Source organism: Manis javanica, chromosome 16 (assembly GCF_040802235.1).
Source record: "Manis javanica isolate MJ-LG chromosome 16, MJ_LKY, whole genome shotgun sequence".
In the NCBI taxonomy this organism is placed as follows: Eukaryota; Metazoa; Chordata; class Mammalia; order Pholidota; family Manidae; genus Manis; species Manis javanica.
Window position 1 is genome coordinate 11,269,349 of NC_133171.1, and position 27,278 is coordinate 11,296,626.

Here is a 27,278-nt window from a genome sequence, read left to right on the forward strand (position 1 = left end):
TTTCTCTCTTCTTCTTCTGGTACCCCTATAATGTGAATATTTTTCTGTTTGGATTGGTCACACACTTCTCTCAATATTCTTTCATCCCTAGAGATTCTTTTTTCTCTCTGTGCCTCAGCTTCTTTGTATTCCTCTAATTTCTATTCCATTTACTCTCTCTTCTACTACATCTAATCTGCTTTTAAATCCCCCCATTTCATGTTTCATTTCAGATATGGAATTTCTTAATGATTGAATCTCTGTCTTAAATTCATTCCTGAGCTCTTGAATACTTCTGTGTACCTCCATAAACTTGTTTATGATTTTTATTTTGAACTCTCTTTTGGGAAGATTTGGTGAGTTCAGTTTCATTTGGCCCTTTTTCTGGGGTTTGTGAGATTTTGGTCTGAACCATGTTCTTTTGATGTTTCATATTTCTGTGTGGTATCCTCTAGCTCCCAGAAGTTCCAGACTCTGGAGCTGCTCAGCCCCTAGAGTGAGGTTGGGCATTGTAGGGGAGCAGTGCTGGTGCCCTGTTTGTGACGTGTGTATGCAGTCTGGTTCAGCCCTCTTTCCTCTTGCCATTTTAGGGTTAGTTGTATTAGCTATATTTTCATACTATTTGTGGTTTTGGGAGGAGTTCTCTGTCTCACCTCTCACACCATCATCTTGAATCTCTTTCTATCATTATCTTTTTAAAGAACTTCTTTTAAAGTTTCTTGCAAAGCAGGCTTACTGGAGATAAATTCCTCTAATTTTTGTCGAGAACGTATTTCTCATTAACTTTTTGAAGGGTAATTTTGCTTGTACAGAGAATTTTATGTTGATTTTTTTCTTTCGGCACTGTATTTCACTCTTTTTTTATTTCACTCTTCTCTTGCATGTGATTTCTTAAAAGAAATCCAATATAATTATCCTTGATCCCCCATAGTGAAGGTGTTTTTTTTTATCTTAAGATTTTATTTTTGATTTTCTGCAGTTAAAATATGACTAAATGTGTTATTTTTTTTACTTTTGATCCTGCTTGGCATTGCCTAAGTTCCTGGATCTGTAGATTGTTGTCTATTATTAATTCTGGAAAATTCTCAGTCATTATTGCTTCAAGTCATTTTCACAGACAGGCTCTCATGCACTGTGCAATAATATTGATTTTAAAAGACCTTAGTTTGTCTCACCCACCCTGTCTACCAGAGCCCAGTACTGTCCCCACAGTCCCTCACTGGCCTCCCACATTTCTCCCCTATGCTGTACACTGAAGAAAAAAGAAAAAATGAGAGAAAAGTAAAAAAGAAAAAGTAGAAAAGAAAAAAAAGAATCAACAAAAAAGACAAAAAAAAAGAGAGAAGAAAAAATTTAACTATAATCCATGTACCTCAGATCACCAAAATCAGCTTCCTGGGCTTAAAGAACTAAGACTTAGGCCTAGCCAGGGATTTATACAGGGGCTTGGAATTCCCTAACAATAAATGGTTCTTTATGAGGTCGTAGCATGAAATTTCACCTACAGGGGCTTGGAATTCCCTAACAATAAATGGTTCTTTATGAGGTCGTAGCATGAAATTTCACCTATCATGGCTGGGGATAATCCACAGTGGTTTTCTCACTATTTGGTCTCAAAAACCCAAAACTCTTTTAAGAAATGTAGCAGGTTGGCGGCAGGATCCCAAAATGATTTTGTTTATATGGGTGCTAGCAATCAATATTTATCTTAAATATTTCATATTTTTATATATTAAGCCTGTATATTAAGACTTCATACTAAAACCTGTAGGATGTTTCAGTGCTTTTCATTTTCAGTTTGAAAAGATGTAATAATTTTGGTTTTTAATAAGTTCATAATGTCTACACTTAATATAGCTCAATTCCTTTTACTTTAATCTCTGATGTCAAAATGATGCCATAACTTAACAGGCAGGAAGAAACAACTAGATGAAAATGTTTTGTTACATAAGACACAATAGGTACATTATTAACATCTATACAGTTGAGAGGAAGAAGGCTTTCATCATTTTTCTTATTTGCAGTTTTGCCTAAAATCCCTGGAGTAGATCCCTCTCTTCCAGTGGCCAGCTAAGTTCACTGCTATATTTTCAAATATAGAAGCTAGATGTGAGACAACAAAATCAATCTTCTACTCTTTCTTTTTTATACAAACAATTCACAGTGCTCTTTATATTATTCAGCATGGATGGGGGTCCGGGTGCTGAGTGTGGCACCGGTACCTCAAAGGAGGGGAACCGAGAAACCCCATTATTTATTCTTCCTCTAACAGCTTTCCTTTACATAGATCTAAGTCTAATCTGTAACATTTTCCTTGTCCATGAAAAACTTCTTTTAACATTTAAGGCAGACCTAGTGGCAAAAAATTCCCTCAGCTTTTGTTTGAGAAAGTCTTTATTTTTCCACTTCTGAATGATAAGTTCACTACATACAGATTTCTAGGCTGATGGGTTTTTCTTTGCCTGGATGGTTTCTGAAGAGAAAGATGTTGCAATTTTTTATCTTTGTCTTTTTACGGATGTTTTTCCCCACTCTGGCCTCCTTCAAAATTTTCTTCTTTGTCTCTGATTTTTCTCCTTTTAAATATAATACATCTAAGTGCAGATTTTTTGACATTTGCTTACTATTTTGAGTTTTCTGGATCTGTGGTTTGGTGTCTATCATTAATTTCAGAAATTTCTTTACTATTACTTCAAATATTTCTTTTTTTCCTTTTTCTCTTTCTTCTTCTAGTATTTCCATTATGTGTATGCTACACCTTCTGTAATTGTTCCACAGTTCTTGGATATCCTAATTTCTTCAGTGTTTTTTCTCTTTGAATTTCAGCTACTGACATTTCTTCAAGTTCACTGATTCTTTCCTCAGCTATGTCCAGTCTGTTTATGAGCCCATCAAATGCATTCATTTCTTTTATGGTGCTTTTTACTTCTATTCTTTCTTTTGTTTCTTTCTTAGAGTTTCCATCTGTCTATTTACATTACTCTTCTGTTCTTGCATGTTATCCACTTTTTCCATTAGAGCCCTGGCATATTAATCATAGTTCTTTTAAATTCCCGGTTTGATAATTCCAACACTCTGAGTCTACCAATTCTGAGTCTGTTTCTGATGGTTACTCTATTTCTTAGCTAGATTCCGTTCTAGCTAAGTTACAATTTTCTGTATCTGCCTGGGGTCTCTTCAACTTGGGGAAAAAACAATTTGTTGTGACCTCAATTCACTAATGGGATAAAGAAGAATTGTTAATTAATTTTCAGTTTGTTCAACATATTTCTTGCTGTAAGGACAGGAGTGGTGACCGGCAAGCTCTTCACATGCTGGACCAGAACTCTGAGAGATGTGTTTTCAGTATTTACATTACTAATCTGCATTAATATAAAACTTAAAGAAGTTACTCTTAGAGTTTACTCAGAGCTTTGTTATATAAAGAGTGATCTCAAAATTAAAGCTATTTTAGTGGGATGTACATTTAATAAGTTAAGATAAATATCGAATCACTCTCCATTTTAAAATTCACTTTTACCAAAGAAAAATCAACAGATAACAATGTCATACAATTATCCTTTTCATTTAACTTGTTAGTTTTGCACTAAAGCAGTACCACTTCCTCAAATTTAATAGGCTTTGGCCAACTCGGCAGTTAAGCTATGAAATTGCAACAGTGTACTGTAACATATTTACATATTTAGAACTGTAAAATGCAATTTTTAAACCGGCTAGAGATGGGGAAGACATATTTCTTACACCCATAGAACTCTTGGGGTGAGAAGGGACAGAAGCTTCTCTTAGTAGTACAGTTTTTGAGCTGAGTTTGCAAAGGTCCACCATAATACAGCAAGGTCTCATTTACTGGACACCATGAGCAATGGGGTGTTCACAATAGGGCAAATTTCCAAATAGGGTTTAAGCTTACAGTTTAAAATTCAATATACATATGTGTAACTTTTAACTATTTTGGAAGGAATCTTTCTAAACAGCATTTGCCTTATACTAGTATACAGAAATAATTTAAGGTAAAAAAAAATCATTCACACCCTTAGCATGATCATCAATAGCTACTTTGTACACGCTCCTAGGTTACTGCTTCAGGCTGCAGTGTTTTATGGACTTGCTTTTTATAGTTGTCTCCTACTGATTATTAAAATCTGGGCACCAGTATCTGACAAATCTATTTTCTCTCCCTCCAGTGTGTTGCTCCTAATCTGCTGGAGTGCTCCTAGATAACTGCTCTCTGCACCTCTGCCCCATCCTAGAGTCCATTCACTCCAGTTCTTGAACATCCCTCCACCACAGAAGTCATGAGGTGCCCCAGAAGTTCCTGGTGTCCTAGTTCACCTCCATGCTTCTATCAAGTCAGAAGAACCCAGAGCTTCTTGTGATCCTCCAGGCAGGATTTCTAAACTAAGGCACAAGTCACAGTTTGGACAGGGTCATTCTTTGTAATGAGGGCTGTCCTGTGCACTGCAGGATGTTCAACAACATATCTGGCCTCTACCCACTAGATGCCAATAGCATCCCCCCCTCACCCCATTTCAATGATCAAAATGTGTCCCCAAACAAAGCCAAACATCCTTGGGGAAGAGAAGACGGTCACCCCAAAGCAGAATATCACTGCTCCAGGCATTATAATGAAGGCCAGAGACCTGGGTGCTCAGGATAAGACTCCTACCTCTTCCAGGGCTTCTGCATCCCTGTGGAAGAATAAGAGTAAGACCTAGATTTTAACAAATCCCTGGCAAGAATCCCAACTCCTCCTGCCCCTCAAGTTCCTAGCCTTACCACCTTCTCCCTTGACATCATGTCCTATTTAAGAGTCACTCAGCCACAGGAAGAAGCCCTAAGTACTGTAATCGCCCTGCCTCCCCAGGCTCTAATCCCTCTTTATTCTGACTGCCCCTTTCCTGATCCTGATCTGAAAGAACAGGCTCTGAGGGAGGACTTTTAACTGTGATAGGTTTTCACTCTGATACCTGTAATAATCCTCTAGATTCCAGGCAGATGTTGATGTTAAACAATGATCAAAAAAGTATATATAATTAAAAGTTCAAAAGCATGGTTCCCTATACCCTCTTAAACCAAAAACAGGAAACTGAGAACCATCATCACTTCTCATCAAATTTTATATTGCTATGCTGGGTCAAAAGAGCAACAGAACTATCAAACTCCAAACTAGAAATTAAGCAAAATGCCAAATTGGTCATAATTTACAATTAGCCAAATTTCAATCATTATACCCAAACAGGTAACTCTAAGTCAAAATGAGTTTTTTATTGCCATGATAATTCCAGAACAGATGGTCCTAAATGAATGATAAAGACTGCTGACATGATTACTTCCTTTCCCTCACGTAATTCTGTATAAAAAACACTGAGGAATTTTTTTAGCCTTAGAAGTGATTTATTTATTTGTTCTTTGAGCTGGCTAGCATTTGGGTCATGTTTCCTCTGATGAGTTCACATCCCTGTAAAAAATATTATCTTGTGCAAAATGTGAACTGTGAACACTTCTCAAAGCCTGTCAGTGAAAATGAGTCTGGACCCTGGTAAAGAGAAGAAAGAATACCTCCAAAACACAAAAGTAACTTCAAGAATTATTGGAAAAGGGGGGTTAGATACCATGGATGCTTTCTCTCATACTCTTTTCTAGGTCAAATGTACGCCTCTTCTCAACGGCAATAAAAATTACTACTTTAATTGATCTTTTCTTTAATTTTCTACTAAATCCCAAAGCTGTGATACAAAGTCCTGGTCATTGTATTAATCATGTTTGTTTAATTTTATTTTATGATGCTTTGATATCTAGGTGCCTTGCAGATCAAGAAAGGAACTGCCCCTCTGAGGGTTAACTAACTCCTAGGGATAGCAAACAACTTACCTGAGAGCCTGCCTTTGACGTGGAAACCAACCAATCCCGAGTCCGCACCTTCCTTTCACGAGGTTCCTGCACTCCAGAGCACTATCTCCTTGCCAAACACCCCAGGGCTAAGTACCAGACAACTAAGGACCACCCCCATAGTCCAGAGCCTTTATCTATAGTGCAGAAATTATTCAAACTATCCAATCCTAAACTATCTCAGTTTGCCTACCCTAGCTTGCCTGTTCTTTCCCAAGAAAACCACAATAAAGGCTCTGGTCCATTCTCACACCTTCTCCAACCTGAACAACCCTAATGCCTCCCAAGGTGACCCTGTGTGACATGTTGTGCCCCTGTTCTTGGGAAATGAGTTACAATAAAAACAGTAACAGTTAAATTTACTGACCACTTCTTACATTCTTCCCATGTAATAACTTAACCCTCACAACTCCCCTATGAGGAGGCCCATTACTTTGTCCACCACTCCACAACTAGTAACTGGAAAAGCAGGATTCACACCTATGCAGTTTGGTTGCAGTGGCCTGTAATCTCTGCCCCACCTCCTTCTCTCTCTCTTGTCTCTGTCTCTGTCTCGTACATACAAATATATATTCTGCTGTCCTTCATCTATGAAAAAGGTACCAAGAGAGAAGAGTTTTCAGAAGTGCTGACTGAGCTGACCTCTCAGCCCAGCTCTGCAGTATAGTCATGGACACACATTGAGATGCTGACTGGCACTAAGGACACCACCAACAGTTTTCATCAGTTTGCAAAGCAAACTGATTTATATGGGTAAAGAACACTGGGGTCATAAGCACTACCACACTTCAGTCAAACAACTTGTTCAGCTGGGAAAAATACAATTATCAGTAGAAGAGCCACTTATCTAGGCATCAGAAGACATAAATAAAAATTTGAACTATATGATTTCTTCTTAATCTATTTTCTCATCTGTAGACTGGGAAAAATAGCTAACTTCACAAGGACACTGAGAGAATTAAATGAAATATATATGCCTAAAATCTCTGCAAACTTTAAAGCCCAATATAAAAATACCATGGTCAGTGAAATAAGCCAAGCGGAGAAGGACAACTACCAAATGATTTCACTCATATGTGGAGTATAAGAACAAAGGAAAATTGAAGGAACAAAACAGCAGCAGAATCACAGAACCCAAGAATGGACTAATAGTTACCAAAGGGAAAGGGACTGGGGATGATGGGTGGGAAGGGAGGGATAAGGGCGGGGAAAAAGAAAGAGGGCATTAAGATTAGCATGTATAGTGCGTGGGGGGCACGGGGAGGGCTGTGCAACACAGAGAAGACAAGTAGTGATTTTACAGCATCTTACTACGCAGATGGACAGTGACTGTGAAGGGGTATGTGGGGGGGACTTGGTGAAGGGGGGAACCTAGTAAACATAATGTTCTTTCTGTAATTGTAGATTAATGATACCAAAAAAAAAAAATACCATGGTGTTGTTCCTCTGCATATGTCAAAACCCAATTATAAATAAAACTGGGGGCTAGGTGGGTATATGTCATGCCATGTTGGAGACTAGATAAGAAACTTTATGTATAAACTCAGGGGAAAGGAAATCCCAGGGCAAAATACCTAGCTGAAACCGAAATCAGTCAAAGGGAGAAATAAAATTTAAAACCCATTTATTGCTTACAAACTGCAGTGTGGGGGCCATCTCTCCTGCTGTGGCAGAAGCAAGTGAAGCCCCCCCCCCCCCCCCCCCCCCCGCGCCCCACAACCTCTCAGGTTCAGATAAGCCCTGGGTTGCCCAGGTAATTCCCCATTGATAGGGAGATGAACTACTTCTCTCCACCCTTTAGGAATGCCTGTTCACATGGAGATGCACTAAAGCCAGGTAAGAGATTCTGGAATACTACAATTTTATCTACACTTTACAATCTGTTTTAAGACAGAAGAGATATTTATTATCAAGGAAGAAAAGAGAAAATTATGGGATCCATGCTGCATAATATGGGTCAGAAAGACCCAAGTGACAGGGATGGGAAGACTGGATACATTACTGCAACTGTAAACAATCATGAGTATCTGTCAGGAACAGGGTGTATCAATTCCACAGAAAATGGGGAAACTTATTTAAAGCTACAGCACTGCACCTCACAATATGATGAGAAAATGCCAATACAAATTATGCTATGTACTCAGTAGAGCCAAACATTAAGTCTAATATCATTCTAAACTAACAATTGCTTTATTTTCTTGCCTCTTAATTTTTAACATATTAACTCCAATCCCCAAATTGCATCAGTTATAGTCTGTGGATAAAATGAAGGTTCCTGTGGCCAGGATTCTCACCTGGACCTGTTGGCTAGCTCACTACACACATGTGGGCAATGTGTCATTATTGACTCTATATGTAAAGAGCCCTGCCCAGTGCTCTGGGCGACACGGTGGCATGGCTGCAAGGCTGCAGAAGAGCAGAGCAGAGGCTGGAGTGGTGGCAGAGCTAAGGACAGAGGCCCAGAGGATGGCTGTGCAGGCAGAGAGGCCCAAAGGCGGAGATGGGCTTGCTGCATGCAGACTTGCTCTAAGTGGACAATATTTTAGTGACTGACCTGCCACCGTGGAAATAAAGTTGGGGATAACCCTTTCTCCCCAAGAACATTCTACTGTCATTTCTTTTGTCACACTGAATCCATACTGAACTTGCCCAGGACTGAAATCCATTTGCAAGACACAGTCCAAAGTGTAATTTTCTTGCTTACATTACTTCAAACATCTATAGAGTTAGATAAGAAATCTTGCTTATTTAAATAAGCAAATATAATTTTAAATAAACCAAAAAACTTAGATGAATGTAAAAGTAAATGTCATGTTACAGCTTTGGGGGTGGGAGAACATTTGAACCTGATAGAAGAATCCTAATAGTGAACACATCATGTAGAAATGTACACCTTCTACAGGTTAATGAATGAGAGACAACCAAATTTAAAAGCCAAACAGGAAACTGGAGAAAATAGTCAAAATGACAAAACACATATAGGTTTATTATATAAACAGCTCACAAAATACACAGGAAAACACTAACATTCTCAAAAAAATAAAATGAAGGCCTAAGCAGACAATTTGCAACAGAGGAAATGAAACCAATAGAGAAATACGTGGGAAAAATTCAACCTCACAGAAGTACAAATTAGGAGATATTCCACTGTTGGCCTATTAACTTAAGAAAAGGTATTTAAGACAGCTGTGAAAGCTCATAACTGAATCGGAATCTGTGTAGTTACTCCTATGTATGCATTGCTGGCAAGGCAGCACTGTAAACCATTCCAAAATGTTGGAAAACAACAATTAGGCAAAATGTGTCAAAGCCTTACATATGCTTCTAACTTTTGACCTGGAATGTATTCTTGAAAGGTGAACAATGAATAGAATAATCCAAACCATGGAGATTATTATTAGGCATGAAGATTTCCATAAGTGCAATGATTTATTGTAGCAAAAGGAAAATACAGACATCCCAAACTAGAAAATGACTTAAGTAAGATGTGAAGGTCTAGTTAAAAAAATATTACACAGAAAATGAAATACTATGAAAAGTAATGTCAAAAGAACACTTACAGTGAATTAGTTTTTCTTTTTAAGATAAATTTGTATAGGTAAAAACCACATATATATATTATATATGTATATATGTATTATATATATATGATATATGATATATATATGTATTATATATATAGCATGTATGCATAGAATTAGCTAACTATGTAACATTTTAGAAGTTACTTGTTACTTCCAAGAACTTTTTCTATATATTTTTTAATCATTATATGTAATACAATATATATTATATGTATATTTAATATTATATGAAGCTTTCAAGAGACAGTCTCCTGACCAGATGTCTGGAAAAACTGCAGCCTATCAAATGATCTTTCCCAGACAAGAGCCTATTGTGAAGTAAGGGAAAACTGTCCAACTAACATCACTCTAGCACAGAGAGCTTCTAATAAAAAGGTGACAGGAGACCAAAACTTGGAGGTTTGTGGTCTGCGTATGTGCGTATTGGCTGGCATCCTCCAGCAGTGATGCCCCCTGCAGTCCAGATTCAGGAAAAGCAGGTAGACCACCTTAGCTGGCTATTGCTTGGAGAGTATCTGCTCCTTAAAAAACATATCCAAGGCCTAGTAAAGGCTCCAAAAGCTACCTGGCAAGAAGTGACAGATTCTTGTTTCAGGAGGTGGATCCAGTGGAAATCCAAGCTCTGGACTGGATATTTATATAAGCATTTTCAGCTTTTGCAAATAGAATATACATAATTAAAAAAAATTTTATGTACTCATAAAAATTTTACGTACTTTAAATACATACATAATATAGATTTTATATATATTATGATTTTTAAATGTACAGAAAAAATTCCTGGAGGTTAAGTATTCTAAAATGCTAAATGGTTTTATTAACAGTAATAGGATTATTAGAGATTAACAACTAGTCCAATGTCACAGCTATTAAATGGCAGAGTTGGGATTCAAAACCAGGCTCTACGATAGACACCATTCTATGTTATTCTTGACTCTCCACATTCCTCAACACCTTTCTATGTTATTTCTGAGGGAGTACTTGAAAGCAAACCCTAGACATAACATTTCATCCATAAATATTTTCAGTTTGTATTTCTACAATGGACTCTGTACACAGCCCAAGTTCAGTTTTACTGTATCGTCTCAAAATTATTTGTTATACTTATGTATTAGAATCTGCATTTAACCAATGCTCCCTCCCACTGAATAAAGCAAGCAAGCATGTAAGCTACCTTTACACAAGTAAGTATATATGAATATGGAGAAAGGATGAGAAGAATAGACACCATAGGTTATTGGTATTGGGAAAATGAGACTGAAGAGAGCAGACGGTCAGGGAAATCATGGCTTTAAATACATTTTTATATTGCTTTCCCTATGGCACATGAATGATGTATATGTATATATATATAAGCATGTATATAAATTTTTTAGACATAGTCAGGTCTTGGATTGCACAGAGCAGGGCAGCCCTTACGGACGGGGAACCAAGGCCATGTATACAGCTTCCTTAGGATCAGTGGCCACATAATGCTTCCTCTCCCAGCAGTGTTGAACCTGCTCATGTCTTCTGCAAATCAATTTATCTTAGGAAAGGGACTATAAAAAATAATATCCCCTGCATTTAAAAAAAAAAAGAAGAAAAATTTATCAAGGTCTCTGATAAAGACATGTCCTCAATGGGTTTAGCTAGGACTGTATCATGTTTTCTTTACTCCTAATGAGACAGAGACTGTGGGTGTAGTCAGAGTAGGGTGAGGGCCTCCGGAGAAAAAGCAGAGCAAGATAATTGCCATCAGAACAATGTAGCAATGTGCAAAGAAGTCCCTATTGAAACTCTGTGATAAGCATTAGGAAAAGTCAGAGTCACACTAATTCCCTAGGGTAAAGATCCCAGACTAGGAATATAGACATCTTCAGTGAGATCAGTTAAAACTCAAAAGGCCAGCAGCAACTTGGCCTGGAATGTTTGAGTGTTCTGCAGATAAAGGAAAGCGTCTCAGCATAACCCGTGACTTCACTGTATCAATTTAAATCATGACACTGTAAAATTTACCTAAGCCTGCTAAAATGGTCCAGCTTATTTTAACCGTACCTATGTGCTATATTTCCTTCTCTGATCCTAACCAAGTAATCTGCAGCCTAGGAAAAAGACTAATTTAGTAAGGAAGCCCAACTATAAACAGCCCAAGAAGTTCAGAAGTAAGATTCTTAACTTACTACAGCAAACAGGCAACAACCCAGCCCACCTTGGGGGCAGGGCAGGCGGTCTTAATTGACATGCTCCCAGAGGGAAACTGCTATCTTGAGAAAGAATCAGAGCAGAAAATTTCTTCTGTTACTCATTAAGAATGAGCATTCTGGGACCACTCAACAAGTCTGCACCCCTAACCCTTTACCCTCATTCCCGAAAATCCTCAACCGCGCATAAAACCCCTAGACAATGAGCCAACCACGGACTCTCTTGTCCCCTCCTGGTGTGAGCCGGGAGCTCTGTCCTCTCACTTTATCTCTAAATAAAAGCCTGTACCTTGCTCTCCTACCTTGAGTGTTTGTGAAGCTCATTCTTCGGCTTCGTGAACAAGAACCCCGGCATCACTAACACCTAGCCCAATGCCAGAATAAAGCAGACGCTGGGAATAGAGTGGCTGGGCTGGACAGATCTGGAAAAGCCATCCATGGGTTCACAGGCAACTCTTCTGGTTCTTCAAGGACAGCAGCACACCTCATACCATGTGAAATTCCAGCTATGAGAAACCACTGAGATGTGGCCTTTGAGAGGGATGTCAGTCTGACTTGTCCCATTTCAGGAGAAACACCATTCCTGTATTCTTTACTGTATCCCATGCACTATTTATAAGCCACCACATCTATAGCTTCCCAGCCTTTGGCTGAGATCAAGGTAAACCAATAAATCTGCGCCACAGTAGTAATTGCCAAAAACTACTACAGAAACTGAGTCTTCTACATCCTAAAAGTTTACTCAATCAACCTGTGACAGCTCCTGCTAATACTCAACACTGAAGTGCTAAATATAAAAGCAGGTTATTTGTTCATGCGACAGAAAAGAATTAGCAATGAATCCAAATTAACCACAAAGACCTGCGCAGAACAACTCCTCTTCTACGGGTTGCCTCTAGGGGACAGCAGGTTAAGTTCCAAAGTGGCCTCTAATTGTAAGGCCAACAGGTGAAAAGCTTGATATTCTGTCACCACTTCCATAAAGTATTATCTGAAAATCAGAAATTCCAAATGTGTAGGGTTAGAACTTTGTGTCTCCCTTTTTCCACAAAAAAGATTTTAAATGTTTAAACCAAAATAAGTTTTACCACTCATAAAACTCTGCATTAGAAAAAGAGTTATTTTCAGCTATCCTTTATTTCTATAAAAACCAGGCCAAAACTCATTTTTCAATTTTAAAAATTCACACATAAAAAACAGAGGGGCAAAACTGAGAAAGATTCCAACTTTTCAGTTCTCAACAGCAAAAAATCCATAGACAGTAGTTGTTTTCTTAGATGTAAAGACGAACTTGTCTTCAACAGAGATGTGCATTTGGAAATGCTGGGTTTTTTTTTAAATGTTGCCAAGGTATTGTGGTTCTACAGATACTGTTTCTCTACCCTTGCTGGAGAATCAACTGCTCTGAAGGCAACTTCCACCACAGTTACCGAGAGCAAACCCTGCTCCTTTTTCTGTTCTGGATAAACAATGCAAAATCCCAAGTTCGTTCCTGGAGTGATTTAGCCCAATAAAAGCCAAGACAGGAATGGAGGGATTTGGTTCAATCAGGATTTATCCACTTAAGAGTTCTAAATCAAACTTCGGACCACTAGGTTAGCAATGACACTGAGAAACTCACGATGCGCTGGGAATAGGTCTACGTGTGGCTGAGTGCTGTGGTGAAGGGCTGGGTGGGTGACTGGCAGGCAATACATGCACGTGGTCTTTCTATCAAATATAAACTTAGGGCATTTCACAGTTCATGTCAAATATTTCTGAGTTTCCAAAACACAAGTTCTATTGAATGATTACCTGACTATAACCATCACTGTTTTCTCTCCCTTTAGCTACAGAATGTTGACTTCCTAAGCAAAAGACAGAGGGTAATGACTAATACAATGCATATATTTCACCATATCAACACAAAAGGTTATATAGTGTGTAATTCCATTTATATGAAAGTTCAGAATAGGTAAATCCAGAGACAGAAAGTGGATTAGTGGTGGCTACAGGAAGGCAAATGAGAAAATATTGCTAGTGGGTTCAGGGTTTCCTTTTGGAGTGATAAAAATATTCCAGAATTAGATAGTGGTGATGGTTACACAACTTGGTGAATACACTAACTTTGCTTCACAGTCCTTGGGAGCATTAGATTGTCATTACCACAAACACAGATTCCCAAAATAAATGGTCATGAGAGGAAACAGAAGACAATAGTATTTTTTAAAAAGCATTTGATACTACTAAATTCCTAAAGTTTTCCTATTTCAAGATCAAATGAGACTAAGGAAAACCATAGCAGGACTGAAAGGTTTGGAGGAGCCGAGGAAGGCTTTACCCTCCCAGGGATGGAGACTGAGCTCACTTGCTGAAACTCAGGGTTAGTAGTAGCAAGAAAAGCAGTAGAACAATAAGCTACATACATTAACTCTTCTGGAAAACGTGAGTGGCCTAGATTATCTAGTCCTGGACAATGCACCAAAAACACCAACCACATTCCAACAAGACTGTAGGGAAGACAGAGAAATGAAAAAGATAAACAATGCAAAATCCCAAGTAATATCAAGGGTCTATGCATGCATGTTTACTTACATAACAAAATATCTGACCATCTCAAGAATGTTCAGAAAAGAGAGAGGAACATTTAGAACTATTGCTATTTATGACGAAAGAATTAGAGAAGAGACATCGTCCTACATTTATATTTTGCAAAAAAACAAATTCCATTTGTCTCAACTTGTCAAATCTTTATGAAATGTGCCAATATCACTGTAGTCAATGCAGTAACTACAGTAAATAGGCATGCCAAAATCGATGTGAATTTTCAAAAAAGGTCAAGATCAATCAACTGTCAGCTTAAATTGGTTCATTTTATTAAAATGTTAAACATGATAGGGTGTCACAGAACTCCCAAATTCTTTTAGATGAGCAGAGTTCGACTAATTTGACACAAATTTTGTATAATAGCTTTTCCAATTTCTGAAAGGACATTAACTTTGTCACTTATCTTAAAATTCCTGCTTTACTTGTCTACCTCAAAAGAAACTTCTTCAAAGCCATATATCTTGACCTAGTGAAAGCAAAATAATCACAGCTCTCAGCAGCGCCATTAACATTTCTGAGCCACAAGGGATTAACCAGGCAGATGCTATGGAAAGTGGCCGTTGGGAGGGTGGGGGAGGCCACAGAGTTTGAGACCTCAGCACAGCTGTGAGGGATTGAAGCTGCTAGCTATGGAATCAAGCTCAGGAGAAACTCTGGGCACAATTCCGGCATCCGAAATAAATTAAAGTAAACAGTATTGCTCTCTCTCATCCACCCTGTTAGCAGCCTCTCGGCTGAGGGGAGACCACACACTCAGACCACACAGCGCCAACTGAACTCCTTGCACGCAACATCCACAAGCTGTCACTCGGCAGCACAGAGAGGGGAGGGCTGGGGATGGGCAGTGAAGAAAGGGGGAGGGAAAGTGGGGGAAGGGAGGGAAGTGCGACTCCACTACACGCAGCTGGACAGAGTGATGTGGGAGAAAAGGGAAAACCTCCTAGAGCAAACAAGCCGGTCAGGGCCTTGTGTAGCCTTGACCTGTACTCCCCAAACCAATTTAATAGCTGATGAAGGATTAACAAAGAATCCATTTAACATCAATTAACCTCCTATCCATCACAGGTCAAAAGAGAAAATTACCATTATAAAAGTACTTCATTAAAATAAAGACGAAAGGCCACGTTTTCTTGTAATTTATAATATATACTTAAATAAATGCATTTTCTTTTAAACTTATGTTGGTTTTAACCCATCTACTTCTTTTCCTTTAATGAAGCACACAGGATAAATTTAAAGTGTTTCTGCAATAACTCTGAAAATTTAAACTTTATAATTGTCCTGTATTTCATTGTAGCACCATCTTTAATTTTCCAAAATATTTATTGGTAGAATAAAAGACATAATAAATTACTTTTTACATAATTTCAGATTAAAAATGCATAGAAAAAAACCTGGTAGCAGTCTTATTAAGGGTAAAAAAGCAGAAAATGTAACCACAAAAGTAGCTCTAGAACCACTGAAAGCACATTTTTTACGATTTGGTAAAAAAGAATTTTGCTGATTTGAATAGCAGACACGCAATCTGAACACAACAAGTGATCAGGTGTCTTCCCCTGTCGGGTCCCCAGAAGTCTGACTCAGTAAATAGAAGTTCTGATTCACTGAAAACTTGGAGAACTTTCACCAAATAAGCCAAGGAACTCCTCTGGATGTTAAAGCACTATTTTCTTAGATCAGGCCATAGAAAAGTTAAAGTTTATCCACCCCAGAAATAATAGAACTCCCAAACTGCATCCCTCCCCATGCTACTCATAACAGAGGAAAGTCAGAATCTCAATATTCAGCCCAACATTTATTTTAACCATCTATTTGTGGGCACGTTAATGTTTGAGAAGCACCTGGTAGACTTATCTTCTCCAGAGCCATCTTGGATCCAAAGGACCCAGAAAAAGCTCAGTGCAGAGCTGCCTAATGTGTTTCAACAATAAAATTATGTTCAACTAGACTCACAAGCCACCCAGCAACAGAATCAAATAGTAGAATTCACCACCTCTTCCTAGAGTCATGTTCAACCTATCCCAGGATAGACTTGCCCCTTGGGGCTGGCCCCAGAGGGCTCTCCAAAATACCGGGAAAAGGATCTTACAGAATGGTAATTTACTTCCTTCAGTTTTCTGTAAACTCAACTCTACTTTTCCTGAACAGGGTTAAGGTCAAGCTCTATCAGCACTGCCACACACTTCACCTTATTAGAGACAAGGTCATGAACTCTACCATTGTGCTTTCTAAATTAATCATCTCTCTCCTGTTCCATCTCAAAATTATGGTTAACGTAAGTATAATCATGCACAAATCTGAATCTACCAGGTAGTACAAATTGTACTAAGACTCACTGGGTCTCAGAAGGGACATCTGCACGAAAGAAGGACTGAACAAGAAAGCAAGCAAGCACCCTGGCTTTCCTGGCTCTCTCTTTAGACCCTTACTTGGTATTCCTACAAAGTATAGTTCCTACAAAATATAGTCAAAATATACTGCGCTTTTAGATGAAAGCATACATATTTATGTTTCAATTCATTTGGGAAAAAGTCCAATGATTTAAAAAATATAACTAAAAATGGCATTTGGGGGGAGGATGGGAAGGTGAAAATCTTCACTCCTTCTACAATTGAAAGGTAGAAAGATAGACAAGAGTAGCCAGGGAAAGGGAATATAAGGTTCAAAGGAAAAAACTGCCCAGTTAGTGGATCTGACTTGAAGACAAAAGCTTTGTAGGGAGACAACTTCCTTGCCTAACCAGACAAGACCAAACCAGTTGTCATCCAACAAAACTAAGAACCACCCAAACCACACCTCAGTATAGTCTCATTAAAATAAAAATGCAGTTTTGTTACCCTTACCTGCCCCACTTTTCTTTTCTGTGTGCAGTGCATTCTGGGAAAGGGCATGCTCATTGAGAGGGATGGCTATACAAATGGACCAGTCAATCAGATGACCTCACCTTGTCAAAAAGGTGCCTCCTAGCCAGAATATAATAAAAAGGCCTCCCGTCCAAACAACACGGGCCTTTGTCTACCTTGACTCTGGCCCATTCCTCCCTTGGAAGTGTATTCAAATAAAACTTTCGCTCTGCCTCGCTATTTTGTCTCTGCCTTTCAATTTTTTGTTTCAGTAGGAACAAGAACTGAGGAAAACCAACTCAGCCCATAACAGTGTTTGGAGGTAAGGAAAGAAGGGAAAATAATCTACATGAAGTGATTAGGAAAAAATAGTGGACGCAAGACAGTATATACAGGAAAAGCCTCATAAATTGGCCCTGCAAGAGCCCCCACATAACTGATGTTACATAAATGCTTGATTATCTAGCTATTCTGTCTTAAAATAAGCACTGGATTCCACCTTTATTAGAAGAATTAATTAAAAGTCTCCTTTATTTCCCAGAAACTATGAAATCTTTTACCTCAGAGGGCTAATTCTCTTCTTACAGGGCAATTACCTTCAGGATATGTCAAAGCCAAAAGCCATAGATCTAAAGGTGGCTGGTCCTCTAACTCATGTCACTACACATGGATGGCATATCAGAAGTGAAATAAGTCAATGCAAATCCAACTCACTTCTAGAATTACTTCCCACCAAAAGAAAAAAACAAACCCTCAAAGATCCACTACTTAATGGAAGGAAGAGTAGTTTCACATAAAAGCATGGCATTATTCATTCATCAATCTATTGCCAATTATACCCAAGTCCCTCTTCATGAAATCTATACTAGGAGGATAAAAACTTTAGTTGATATTTTAGGAAATGTAATTTTTCAGAAAAAAATAGTCCAAGTTTTATTTTTTTTTCACAAAAAGACAGTTCATGTGGCTAATACTAGAGAAATTATTATCAAATAAAATTGCTTCTATTTTTGTCCAATCCACTGAGAAGACCCAGGACATACACAGAGATGGGGACCCAGCAGCTCAAAAGATGACAGTGTTGGATTCATATCCCTCAGAAAATCAAAGTGCTACAAACCAGGATTTGGAATAAGGAAGTTCCCTCAGATTGTTCAGTGAGAACAAGTATTCATTAAGCACTTGCTACATCCTAGGCAGTATGCCGGGGAAATGCTAAGAACAAGATTTTGTGAGGGGCACAGATGACCTTGGCCTTCAGCAGAATGATAGATACTGGCACCACACGGCAATGGGATGAGTTCAGTATAAATAACTATTTAAGAAATCTGGGTGGAAAAGGAAGACAGAGAATTTTAACAGGTAAATGTGAAATCAAAGAGTATGCTATCTTTTTATTGTTCTTGCCTTCCTGTTTTGTTTTATTGTTGCGTCTCTAAGCATGTTTAAAGGACGACAGAAATTAGCCTTTGGCAAAAGACTGAGTGAAGCTCCCAAAAGCAGGAGTGTGCGGGTACAGAGCCCGGGACTGACACCCATGTGAGGGTAAATGCAATCTCTCAAGAGTAGCTGGGAGGAAAGGTTTTTTGGAAGAGAGTCTCCTCTGGCAGCTCTATTAGTTCTGAAGTAGGTGGCAAGATTATCTGCTAAGGGTACAGATTAGGTGAAAGGATGAGAGGTTTGAGAAGAGCGGGAAGTGCTTAAAATATATTTTACAGAGAACAGAAGCAAGTGCTGATGAGGCAAATTCTAGGAAATTCTTTGATGACCAGCTGAGATCGGTGACTATGGCTTTACAGTACAAATCTAGAAGATAAGATTTTCCCAGCAGGTTTCAGCAACTCAGTCCAAGCCCTAAAGTAGATGAAAAGTTGGAACCAGGGCTGAGAACTTGCCATCCGATGCACAGAAAGATGACAATACAATTGAACCTACTGGTCCGAGAGTGACCAAAGGCCAGGGAAAAGAGCAAGAGTAATACAGGTAACCAAGTGAGGGTTAGAAACAGAAGATTGTAAGCACAGAGTGGGTGGTCTGAACTTTGAATTCCAGAAGTGGACCTGTTTCAGGCTGGGGTGCTTCAGTCCTACTTGCTACCCCAACCCCCCGCCCCCAGGGGACTCGTGCTCCCAGCAGGCTCTGCTCTCTCCTTTTGTCCCTTCCAGGTGTGTTGGCTTCTCTTTGGGCCTCACTCTCCCTGGTTTGTTCCCTAGTCCTGCCCAGACCTCTGCACAAGATCCCTTTATTAAAATCTCCTTATTTGAACCATGAATTCTGATTCCTGATGAGTCCCTGACTTATCCAGATAACGTCATGTCAATCATGTTTGACCCTCATTAAACTTCAACTAAAACCAAAATATTCCTGGCTTTTTGTCTTTCAGGAAAATTGTAATACAACAAAAGGTAAAATCATGTACCTCCAAAATCACAGAACTTCAGATTGGAAAAGGTGTTAAAAAACTCATCAATACCTTGCTGATGGACAGTGACTAATGGGGTATGTGGGGGGACTTGGTGAAGGGGGGAGTCTAGTAAACATAATGTTCCTCATGTAATTGTAGATTAATGATACCAAAAAAAAAAAAAAAAAACTCATCAAAGCTTACAGATGAAACTAAGAGCCAACCTTGCCAAAAGCGGGACAGCCGGGAAGTAGCAATGGGAGAACACGTTCGCCGATGCACAATAATTACTAAAGGCTGTGTGCCAGGCATCCTTCTAGGTGCCTGCTTGGTTCCACTTTAGCAGCTTACATTCTAATTAACTAAAACCCAGGTTTCCCAAGTCCCACTGTTCACCATCCTTTCCCTTTCTGGCACTGAGTTATTGTTAATAGGGAGAACAGTAAGTAGAAGGAAATTACTAAAACAAAACAACAACAAAAATACAAGCAAACTGTATGGTCCACACCACCCTTAAGTGCTACCAACAGCACTAAGTTAAAGAATTTTCATGAAGCTTCTGAGAAAGCCTAATATAATTTTCTAGAAAAAAAAGCCTAATAAATCAGTTCCAAAACACCTCTACCACTGAATAAGCCAGTGCACTCACTTGCCAGCCTGTGTGCCTTTGTTCCTGCTGTGTGGCCCAGATGTTCACATGCCTTACCTCTGAAGGACCACATCCCCCCTGTCAACGTCTGACCTTCACAATTACTCTAACCCCAACAGTGCCGTCCCTTCTTGAATTCCTGCCATACTCACACTCAACACTACAGTTTAGTTTTTAGCTATTCTTTAAGTGAAATGGCAAAAATGCCCCTTCTGAATCCAGGGTAACATTTATTTTATTTCTAATGTGTGTGTGAGGCATATGCTAAAATTGGGAGATATAAAAATGACTGAGACTAATCTCTGTCCAGCAAAAGCTTAGCCTTTTGACAGATGTAAATACCAGTAACAGCTATGGCTCCCAAGACCATGTGGGGATAACAAGTGCTAAGTGGTTACACCATTCACAAAACAAGAAGAACTCTTAGAGATAATCTAGATTTATGTATTCCCTGACTTCAGGAAAAAGGAAACTAAAGCCCAAAAAGGTTAAGTAACTCAGCCCATGCTACGAAGCAGGGTTGATAGCACATGGACCAGTAAATGGTTGCTTTTGACTCCTAAGCCAAAATATCTTTTAACTCAGTAATTTTCAAATTGAGGTCCAAGGACGCCTATTGGGTATGTCCACAGCTTCAAGATTCATAATTTCTCTACAGTTACTTTGTGTGCATCAACAATAATTTTCTCTTAAATTAACATAAACATACACTGGATCATGTGATAACAACTGAACACAACTATGATGTGATTTCGTCAGGTACTCCAGGGAACACATGAACACATTCCCCAGATTCTCGGAACCTGGGAATCATCACTCCAACATACTGCTTAGCAGAGCGACCAATGTTATTTCCCACTCCAACCAATTTCAAAATCCTTTCAACACTGGCCTAAAACTCATCCATTCAATAAATACTTAACCTCATATTATGTAGTAGGTGTTATCCTATGAATCTTGGCTAGATAATGATGAGTAAGCTGCAGAATGGGCAAAAAATGTAATTGAAAACTAACTATATAACTGTATTTCCTATATGGCCTAATCCTGCTACTGCCTGGCATTACAAATTATTCACAGTCCTTTATTAGAAGACTGTCTTTCCAAAAATTTTTGAGTACCAATTTCATTTCCCTTAAGATTCATACATAACAGGCCCCTAAAATATTTGTGGAATGAATTAAACTTTAATGTAGCGGGTTAATAATCGTCCTTCAGAAAGGTAACAGTTCAAAATAATATTCAGTATAGGTAAGTTAAATACTTCACAAGAAAAAATTCCCCTTCTGAAACATCAAAGAGTTGTTTCAAGTTATTCTGCGGCATCCTCTGCTTAAAATTATTAAGTTTCTACTTCAACAGAAAAGAGCATTTAAGTACTAAGCACACATCATCCTCTTTCTATTATCACCCTTTGAGTCAATAACTTTCAGTTATTCATTAGGAGATCCATATAACCACAATTCCAGACAGCTTTTCAATATAGTACATACAAATGATTTAAAATGTGGATGATTTTTATAATACTTTTTAAAGATTTCCTTGTAAGTTTATTCAGTAATAAAAAAATGAAACAAAGTTCCATATACCTATTAGTATAACTGACCTTTAGCATATAAAAACACCTTATTTCCACTTAAAGAATTGCTCTTAAAGACAAGCTCTTTCAAGAACTGTTTCTTGGAATTAAGAAAAGTGTGCATTCACAAAAATCTTAAAACACCAAGTTAAGCAGCACCAGACTTAAAGGGAAGAAAGAACAAAGTGGCCGGGTGGACAGGCTCCAGGGTCTCAGGTTCTGGTGGCAGCTACAGCGCTGAGTGCGTTACTTAACCTCTCTGGGCTTCCATTTTCCTGTAGCCCCAAAACATGGGGGTAATATCTACCATCTTCCGGTGAGAATGTAAACTGAGTAAACGTAAACGCTCAGAACAGCTACAAGAACCTAAACTCACAGGGAAGTTCTGATGCAAACGTAAGCAAATCAAGCAAAACAAGCCGCACGGTCGCTCTTAAAGGGCAGGTCCTCAAACCGGACCCAGTGACAGCTGGGCGGCCCGCCGCGCGCACGGGAGGCGGGAGCTCGCGCAGCTGGGCGCAGGGGCTCGGGGCGCTGCGGCTCGGGCGCCCGGCCGGCCTGCGAGTGGAGGCTCGGGGACGCGGGACGCCCCTTCCTTCTCAGCTCTGCGGTCAGCGAGGGCCGGCGCGGAGAGGGCCGGCACGGAGAGGCCTGCACCCTCTCTCCGCCGAGCCGGCCGGCTGCCCGCCCGCCCGCGCCTTCCGCAGCCCTAGCCGGGGCCTCCGCGTTCAGACACATACCTGCGGCCCGCCTGCAGCCCGCCCGAGCCGCACAGACCGGCCCGCAGTTGCTCCAACGACGAGCTCCCGGTCCGCCACCCCAACCGCGGCGCCTCCACTTCCGCCCGCAGGAGCGCCGAGGGCGTCGATCCGCCGGGCAGCCGAGCGCCGAGCTGTCGATGGGCGAGCGAGGCGCCTTCGGCCTCGCTACCTGAGCGGCCCGGGTGTGTGCGGAGGTTTCCTAACTGGACCTGACGCGTAGCCCAGCCGAGGTCCCGGAGGCCAGGGAGGCACAGAGGTCCCAGACCGAGCAAATGGCAGCAGACACCCGCGACAGCCGAGACCCTGAGTGTAGCACCCCAAAGGACCCCTTCATCCGTGCGCGGCCCCCAGGCCGGCTGTCGCCGGGCGGAGCGCACACCACGCAGGGCAGGAGAGAAAGGAAGGGCGCTGAGAGACCAATGCCGCCCTGGGTGACGAATGACGGCGTCGCCCCGAGGCCCGTGGGGAGAGGGCGCAGTGTACTTCCGCGTGCTTCTGCTGCAGGAGTGGAAGACGCTGCGAGGCCGTCCGTGAAAGTGCAGGACGGGGCAGGGAGGCTTGGGGAGAAAGGGTACCTCTTTGTCTTGGATATTGTGAAGTACATTCCTAAGAAAATGTGGCAGGATTTCCAGACTAAAAGCCCTCTTGGGATATGGAGTCCTAAGCTTAAAGTGGAACCAGTCAGTATGCTTGTGCATATAGCAGCTGCTCTGGTAGAGTTGGTAGAAAATCGTCACCGAGATTGGAGTTTTACAAGGCAGAAGGAGCAGTGAGCGAAGGAGTTGACAGCCTGTGCAAAGAAATGACATCGTGGAGGACTGTGGAGTTTAAGTTTGTGTAACAGGGTATAAAAGGGATTTTTCTGGTTTTCCTGGAATTGGCTACTTGGACTGGAAAAGCTTGCAGATAACTCGGGTGATCATACGTCCCACTGTGCTTGAGATAACTCTGGTTTTTGTCTGTTATCATGGCTTGATTAAGACACTTCCCCCACCTCCCCTCCACACACACCTTCACTGTCAAAAGTGTCCCTGTTTAGACACAGGGTCACCCTAAAGTCACTCCACATTATAAAGAGAGCCCCAAACAACTGGGGTCAAGACACCTGCTCCAGGCTTAGAAGAGATTCACCCACAGAGCTCTAAGCTGGGTGAGTACTTGCTGATCTAAGGCACAGGGGGGCCTGTGTTTGCTGCCATCAGAGGAGCAGAGCATGGGGGCAGTTCTTGGGAGAGTTAGTCTGTCATTGGAACTCTATGTGATGAAGAGTGTGCTACCTGCTTCCCACAGGTACAAGACTGGCAGAGTAGCCTGCACAGCTGAACGTGATGCCGGGGTTCTTGTTCATGAAGCCGAAGAATGAGCTTCACTAACAGTCAAGGTAGGAGAGCGAGGTACAGGCTTTTCAGGCTTTCATTTAGAGATAAAGTGAAAGACAGAGCTCCCAGCTCACGCCAGGAGGGGACAAGAGCGTCCGTAGTGGTGCGTTGTCTAGGGGGTTTTATAGGCAGTTGAGGATTTTTCGAGAATGTGAGAAAGAGTTTAGGGGTGTGAACTTGTTAAGTGGTCCCTGAATATTAAAAATTAACGTAAGGAATTTCCTGCCTTGATTTCTCTCCGGGACGCCAGCGCCTTGGTCCGGGAACACATCAAAAGGCTGCCTGCCCAGCCCCCAAGGTGGGCTGAGGTATTGTCTACTTGCTAAAGAATCTTGCCTCTTGAACTTCCTGGGTGTTAAAATGCAATCTTATCTTTAAGATGGAATTCTTCCTGCCTTTTACCATGCCGCCTACAGCTGGGTCTGCATGCAAGTTAGTTGCTCAGTATGTAAAATCACCTCCTCAGATTTGAAGGAGGAAAGACCGCACATAGGCCTGGGCCTTTTAGTATGCTAACGTGAATCTTACACATGGTTACGAATGATTAGCATAATAAAACATGTGTTACTCTTCTTTAGGTGGGGAACATTAACTGATCTCACTGAAGAATGATTCTAGAGCTTAATGTTTAACATAGAGTTTTAGTAGGGGGGATTCCTTGCATGTAGTTACAATGCTCTGACTGCAAATATCCCACCCTGCCCCCTCCCGAGGCCCTCACCCTACCCTGACTACATCCAGGGTCCCTGTCTCAAACAGAGAGGAGGGAAGCCTTGAAGTCGATGCACAGCCATGGTGAGGAACCATGCACCTCACACAAACTTCATTTTAGTCCATCTGTGTGTCCCACATGAGTGCCCACCTGAAAGCATACAGCAGAAGGTACTGAGTACCCAGGAAAATTTGATCAGCCTCAAATTTGTTGTAGGCCATCCTGGTGTGCAAAAGGCCTGTGAATGGAGTAGCCACAGTGGCAGCTTGGAGCTGCAGAGACCCCTCTCAACAAGACAGATCTAGACAATGTGCAGAAACCTTGCACGCTGCTTCAGTGGCCAATATGCAGCCAGTGGTGTTGTACCATCCTTCTAAGAACCCAGGCAGCAGTGATAGGTTGATTTCCTCAGACCCAGATACATAACCTGGGTTTGGGATTGTCTTCCCTGCCTGCTGGGACCTCACTAACGTCACTATTCAATTGTTCACAAAGTGTCTGCCTGACTTAACATCATGGGATTTCCCATAATATCCCTTGGGGCCAGGGATCCGCTTAAGAGTGAAAGAGGTAAGACAAAGGGGACAAGAGCCACTGGGTCTGCCATCCACCAGAGGCTGCTACCCTGATAGAACATTAGAAGGGCCTTATAAAGTTAGACTAAGGTTCTGGCTCGGGGGTACCATTTTGCAGGGTTGGGATGCCGTGCTTTCTGTGGTCTGAAGGAATGGAATGCAGCATATATTGTGAACCTGATACCAGCATATGGTGCTGCATTCCCGACAGAGTCCTGGCACCTATGATGGGGAGGATTCTCTAATGGGAAACAAGGTTCCAGGAAATCTAAAGGCCTTTCCTTGTTTGGGCTCCTCACACAGGAAACAAAAAATTGACCCTTATGATCAGGAGGAAATAAGGGCAGGGAGGCTTCTTTCTGGACCTCAGGATACTTACTCCCTAGGCATCTTTTCCATGCCTGGTGATATCAGTGAATGGGCAGCAACGCTGGTCTGACAAGAGCATGGCAACCAGGGACTCAGACCCCACAGGGACAAAGGTCTGGGTCACCTCATCCAGCAAGCCACCCAGGCCAGCACAAGTGCTAGCTTGGGTGAGGAGAATCTAGAAAGGGCATAAAGAAGGAAGATGGTGAGCATCACTGTGCCCTCAGGATCAACCGCAGCAGAAGCCCGTAGCTCGATCCGTGGACACTCCCGATGTGGGTGTGACTGGAGGTCGGCACGAGGGATCCATCCAGGACAAAGTGAGCACAACATGTCAGAGCAGAGGCCACCATAGCCCACCCTCATCCCTCTGCTGGCCCCTCTGCTCTCTGGGAATACCTGCCCCTTTGGGCTTCAGACAGACAGACAAGAAGTTATATTAACTATCCCAACTGCCTCTGGGGGGTACTCAGAGGCATGTTATCTAGAGCGCCTCTGGACCCTGAGCACCAGTGCCCTCAGGAGCGCCTTCCAGCACACCTTTTCTGGTTTCCTTCCCTTTCCCATCCGTGTCCCCAACTCCCCTTCTGGTGTTAGCCATTGAAATCATATCTCAGGCTACTTCTGGGGGATCCAGCCAATATAGTTATTCTCATAGACCAAAAACAAGCTGTACTTAATTGCTACTCAAGTATTTTTATGTGCTGAATCGCACACCTATGTGACAAATACATCCCAAGTATAAGAAGGTGATGTTTTGTACAGGATCCTTTGAGTTGTGGGACTTAGCATGAGTTCATTTTTCTCTCCTTTATATCATAAGACATATCAAAGTGTTACTGCAGTGTGCAGTAAATAACACATTGTCCCAGGGTCATCCATTTTGAGCCACACAGGAAACGGGAGGCAGAGACCTGGCAGCAGAGGTTGAAATGAAATTGTTTCTGTATCGCTGGCAGTGGTACCCACTTCAGAGTGAAACTAAACCCTTTTCTTGTCTCCCCTTTGGGTCTCAGTGAAGCACCCCTTCTCAAATTAGGTGATTGTACCATTAAGCTGGTATGAATGGCTCTTGAGAAGTCATAGATACATCGTGGATCAAAAAGTGACAAATAATTGTGTATCCCTGCCACACAAACACTTCTAAGAAGAAAGAGAATCTTTTGATAATATAAATATGACTGGTTGTGTTTTCTTTTTTCTGGTCCATATTCTGAACCCGACTGGCAAATGTTAGTGCAGTATATGCGGAAGCTGGCAGCAAATAAAATCATTGAACCTAAAATTGCCATCTTACTGTTGAGGCAATTAAGTATTACTGTATTTGTATTTTCTATTTTGCATCAGATTTTGTTTGACCTAGAAAGAAAAAAATAACTTTGAAGCATGAAATTCCTTTATTTTCAGACTTAGAAACACTATACCAGACACAGTTCCTGTTTTTAGATTCTTTTTTTTACATTAGTGACTACCTGAAGTGTTTCATATTGCATGGCATATCATGCATATGCCATAATTAGTATATAATCTAATCCTCAAAACAGCTCTAATTTACTATACCTTAGTGACCCTTTTTACCAGAAACTGACAATTATTTGGTCTGTTATATCACAGATTTTAGCCCCTTGCTGGCAGATTACCATCTGATTCATTTTTGTGGACACCACAGAGCCTTACATAGCAGGTGTTCAATACACCAGGCCAATAATAGCACCAACCATAACCTGTGAATATATTTTGTTGTTTCTTTTCTATTGTGGTTTTCTTACACTAGATTATAACTCCT

At 40.8% G+C, this 27,278-nt stretch overlaps 1 protein-coding gene and 1 long non-coding RNA gene across 5 annotated transcripts in view; one reads left to right on the top strand and one right to left on the bottom strand.

Moving 5' to 3' along the window:
* The window catches only part of EXOC2 (exocyst complex component 2), a 237,394-nt gene extending 214,743 nt beyond the window's left edge, over positions 1-22,651 (bottom strand). For 3 of the 4 annotated variants that reach the window (XM_037011057.2, XM_073224460.1, XM_073224461.1), the window contains exon 1: positions 22,437-22,651. The gene's annotated coding sequence lies outside the window, so the exon portion shown is untranslated. Of the gene's footprint in view, positions 1-14,040; positions 14,063-22,436 lie in introns of those variants that run through there. The other variant, XM_073224459.1, reaches the window with a different exon arrangement.
* Positions 22,652-23,142: 491 nt separating this feature from the next.
* The window catches only part of LOC108387534 (uncharacterized), a 148,126-nt gene continuing 143,990 nt past the window's right edge, over positions 23,143-27,278 (top strand). Inside the window, exons 1-2 of the long non-coding RNA XR_012126174.1 lie at positions 23,143-23,607; positions 23,748-23,838. This is a non-coding gene — a long non-coding RNA (uncharacterized lncRNA). The remainder of the gene's footprint in view (positions 23,608-23,747; positions 23,839-27,278) is intronic.